Source organism: Arachis hypogaea, chromosome 6 (assembly GCF_003086295.3).
Source record: "Arachis hypogaea cultivar Tifrunner chromosome 6, arahy.Tifrunner.gnm2.J5K5, whole genome shotgun sequence".
In the NCBI taxonomy this organism is placed as follows: Eukaryota; Viridiplantae; Streptophyta; class Magnoliopsida; order Fabales; family Fabaceae; genus Arachis; species Arachis hypogaea.
The window spans coordinates 28,397,630-28,402,644 of NC_092041.1; the positions used below are offsets into that span (position 1 = coordinate 28,397,630).

At 39.0% G+C, this 5,015-nt stretch overlaps 1 non-coding gene across 1 annotated transcript; it reads left to right on the plus strand.

Annotated features, from left to right (window-relative positions):
- Window positions 1-4,907: 4,907 nt before the first annotated feature.
- LOC112700018 (small nucleolar RNA R71) lies at window positions 4,908-5,015 on the plus strand. The gene has a single exon (XR_003152944.1). It is a non-coding gene; the product is annotated as a small nucleolar RNA R71 (small nucleolar RNA).

The following is a 5,015-nucleotide window of genomic DNA, read 5'->3' on the forward strand; positions in this document are numbered from 1 at the left end:
ACCCCATGGTTGGAGGTGAGGAGCTCTATAGGAACCTCTCCATACCAACTTGTGTATGGCAAGGCCTGTCATCTGCCCATGGAACTGGAACATAAAGCCTACTGGGCAACCAGATTCCTAAACCTGGATGCTAAGTTAGCTGGTGAAAAAAGATTGCTCCAGTTAAATAAGCTAGAGGAATTCAGACTCAGTGCCTTTGAAAATGCAAAAATTTATAAGGAAAAGGCAAAAAAGTGGCATGATAAGAAGTTGTCATCCAGAGTCTTTGAGCCAGGACAAAAAGTTCTGCTCTTCAACTCTAGGCTCAGACTATTCCCAGGAAAACTGAAATCCCGGTGGCAGGGTCCTTATGTGATTACAGGAGTGTCACCATATGGATATGTTGAGCTTCAGGATATTGATTCTGACAAAAAGTTCATTGTTAATGGACAAAGGATCAAACATTATCTTGAAAGCAATTTTGAGCAGGAATGCTCAAAACTGAGGCTTGAATGAGTCTCAGTAAAGGTCCAGCTAAAGACAATAAAGAAGCTCTTGCTGGGAGGCAACCCAGTCATTAGCAGGTTATTTATTTTATTTAATAAAAGTTTGATATATATTCTTCAAGGTTGATCATTGAAATTGAAGGAATTCACAGAGTTACAGAAGAATTCAGTGAAATAAGCAGAGAAAAGGAGCTTGCTGGCAAGAAAACGCCAGTAAAGGGCATTCTGGGCGTTAAACGCCAGAATGGATACCATTCTGGGTGTTTAACGCCAATAAAGGCACCATTTTAGGCGTTAAACGCCAGAATGGGCACCATTCTGGGCCTTTAACGCCAGAATTGCAGCATCCTGGGCATTCAACAAAACGCCCAGTGATAAAGGGGTTTCTGGTGTTTAACGCCAGCCAGGGTGCCTGGCTGGGCATTAAATGCCCATAATGGCCACCAATTGGGCATTAAACGCCAGAATGGATACCATTCTGGGTGTTTAACTCCAGAAAGGCAGGGGAAGGAGATTTTGCTTTTCACTTCAATTTTTTTCACACTTTCATGTTTTGACCCATAATTTTCTACATAAACATGTTACAAATTTTCATCATTCACCCTCAAATTTCAAAAATTCAACAATTTTCTAAATTATTTCTCAAATCTCTTTCAAATCCTTTCCAAATCTTCTTCAAAAACTCAAGTATTTTCTCAAATTCTTTCTATATCTTCTCAAATCTCTTTCAAAACTTTCGAAAAAAATCCCTCCCCCTCCCTTATAAATACACATTCGGCCATCCCCCTCTCTTCACCATTCGAATTTGCTTCTCCTCTTCTCCCTCCTTTTTCCTTTCTTTTGCTTGAGGACAAGCAAACCTCTAAGTTTGGTGTGCTTTTCCGTGATCACTAAGCTAAGGCTCATCAAGACCATGGCTTCGAAAGGAAAACAAACTAATTCAAGAGGCAAGAAAGAGAATACTCCAAAGAATCTTTGGAGTCAAGAGAGGTTCTTAACCAAAGAACATGCAGACCATTACCACAAAATAATGGGTCTAAGGTCAGTGATCCCGGAAGTTAAATTCGATCTGAAAGAAGACGAATATCCAGAGGTCCAGGAGCAAATTCGAAATAGAGGATGGGAAATTCTAGCCAATCCTGAAACAAAGGTTGGAAGAAACATGGTTCAGGAATTCTATTCAAATCTATGGTTGATAGATAAGCAGAGAACGACTGGAACTACTTTTCATACCTTCAGAACCATGGTCAGAGGGAGAACTATTTACTTCCATCTGGACAAAATAAGAGAGGTCTTTAAACTACCTCAACTACAAGATGATCCTGAATCCTTTAATAGGAGAATGGTGAGAGTAGATAAGGGGTTGGATCAAGTTCTAGAGGACATATGCCTCCCTGGAACTAAGTGGATAACCAATTCAAAAAGTGTCCCAAACCAACTCAAGAGGCGAGATCTCAAACCAGTTGCAAGAGGATGGCTAGACTTCATTGGGCGTTCTATTTTGCCCACTAGTAACCGTTCTAAGATCACTATCAACAGAGCAGTGATGATTCATTGCATTATGCTGGGAAAAGAAGTGGAGGTTCATCATCTGATTGCTTGTGAGATTTACACAATTGCAAACAATAACTCCACTGAAGCCAAACTGGCTTACCCAAGCTTAATCTCTTTGCTATGTAAAGATGCTGGGGTAAGGATGGGAGTAGATGAATTCATCCCAATTGAATATCCAATCACCAAGAAGTCAATAGAAGGACAAATGCAAGATAACTCTATCAAAAGGATGCCGCAGGAGTTCCCCCCTGAACTTCATGAAATTGACTACTGGGCCCGCCTAGAAGCATCTGTTGCCAAGCTGCAAGAAGCTATGGAACAACTTAAGAAAGAACAGCAAAATCAAAACTGCATGCTCTGCAAACTGCTGAAGGAACAAGAGAAGCAGGGGCGTGAGCTACAGGATTTGAAGCGCCAGAAGCTCTCCCTTGAAGGGTCAAACACCCCACAAGTTGAGGGAGCATCCACTTCTCAAAATCAAGGTTGTTGAGTCCTAACTTTGTGATAACCTCTATCATTAGGAATCAATTTTAGAGTCATTTAAATTTCTGTTTTTAATTTTCTGTTTTCTATTATTATTAGTCTTCTCTTATAATTATCTTTGAGTCTTGTTCTTATTCCATGATTAATAAAATTTAAAGTTCATGTCTTAAAGCTATAAATGTCCTATGAATCCATCACCTCTCTTAAATTAAAAATGCTTTAATCACAAAAGAACAAGAAGTACAGGATTTCGAATTCATCTTTGAAATTGGTTTAATTACTTTGATGTGGTGACAATACTTTTTGTCTTCTGAATGTATGCTTGAACACTGAATATGTCTTTTGAATTTGTTGTTCAAGAATGTTAAAATTGTTGGCCCTTGAAAGAATGATGAAATAGGAGAAATGTTATTGAGGATCTGAAAAATCATAAAAATGATTCTTGAAGCAAGAAAAAGCAGTGAATTCAAAAAAAAAAGAGAGAGAAAGAAAAAAGCAAGCAGAAAAAGCCAATAGCCCTTTAAACCAACAGGCAAGGGTAATAAAAAGGATCCAAGGCTTTGAGCATCAGTTGATAGGAGGGCCTACAGGAATAATATCCTGGCCTAAGCGGCTGAACCAAGCTGTCCCTAACTATGTGCTTGTGGCGTGAAGGTGTCAAGTAAAAGCTTGAGACTGAGTGGTTAAAGTCGTGATCCAAAGCAAAAAGAGTGTGCTTAAGAACCCTGGACACCTCTAATTGGGGACTCTAGCAAAGCTGAGTCACAATCTGAAAAGGTTCACCCAGTTATGTGTCTGTGGCATGTATGTATCCGGTGGTAATACTGGAAGACAGAGTGCTTTGGGCCACGGCCAAGACTCATGAAGTAGCTGTGTTCAAGAATCAACATATTTAACTAGGAGAATCAATAACACTATCTGGATTCTGAGTTCCTATAGAAGCCAATCATTCTGAACTTCAAAGGATAAAGTGAGATGCCAAAACTGTTCAGAGGCAAAAAGCTACTAGTCCCGCTCATCTAATTGGAGCTAAGTTTCATTGATATTTTGGAGTCTATAGTATATTCTGTTCTTTTTATCCTATTTGATTTTCAGTTGCTTGGGGACAAGCAACAATTTAAGTTTGGTGTTGTGATGAGCGGATAATTTATACGCTTTTTGGCATTGTTTTTAGTATGTTTTTAGTATGTTTTTATTAGTTTTTATTATATTTTTATTAGTTTTTATTTAAAATTCACTTTTCTGGACTTTACTATGAGTTTGTGTGTTTTTCTGTGATTTTAGGTATTTTTTGGCTGAAATTGAGGGACCTGAGCAAAATTTTGATTCAGAGGCTGAAAAAGGATTGCAGATGCTGTTGGATTCTGACCTCCCTGCATTCGAAGTGAATTTTTTGGAGCTACAGAAGCCCAATTGGTGCACTCTCAATTGTGTTGGAAAGTAGACATCCAGGGATTTCCAGCAATATATAATAGTCCATACTTTTTCTCGAGATTTGATGGCCCAAACTGGCGTTCCAAATCAGCTAAAGAATTCCCGGCGTTTAACGCCGGAACTGGCACAAAAGTTGGAGTTAAACGCCCAAACTGGCACAAAAGCTGGCGTTTAACTTCAAAAAAAGTCTCTACACATGAAAGCTTCAATGCTCAGCCCAAGCACACACCAAGTTGACCCGGAAAGTGAATTTTTACATCATTTACTCATTCTTGTAAACCCTAGGTCACTAGTTTACTATAAATAGGACTTTTTGCTATTGTATCTGTACCTCATGAAACTTAAGGTGGCCTTAGATAGATCAGAGACTATGTTTGCTAAGCTAGAGGGGCTCTGCTCAGAATTCTCTGTCTGTTGCTGAGAAGATGATGGAAAAGGCTTGCTATTGCTAAACCTGTTTCTTCCACCATTGTTATTATTGAAGCCTTGCTTCTGTGTATCCTTCCATGAAAAATTCTGATGATTTCTCCATGAAGGGTTTTAGGTGTTGCCAAAGGCTTCACCAATGTAATTTACCTCTGCCATTGGAGGGTTCTCAGGATCATAAGCTTCTTTTTCAGAAGATGCTTCTTTAGTACTGTTGGATGCATTTTGCAATCCATTCAGACTCTGAGATATCATATTAACTTGTTGGGTCAATATTTTGTTCTGAGCCAATATGGCATTCAAAGCATCAATTTCAAGAACTCTCTTCCTTTGAGGCGTCCCATTACTCACAGGATTCTTTTCAGAAGTGTACATGAACTGGTTATTTGCAACCATATCAATGAGTTCCTGAGCTTCTGCAGGCATTTTCTTTAGGTGAATAGATCCACCTGCAGAATGGTCCAATGACATCTTAGACAATTCAAATAGACCATCATAGAATATATCCAGGATGGTCCATTCTGAAAGCATGTCAGAAGGACACTTTTTGGTCAGTTTCTTGTATCTTTCCCAAGCTTCATAGAGGGATTCACCTTCTTTTTGTCTGAAGGTTTGAACATCTACTCTAAGTTT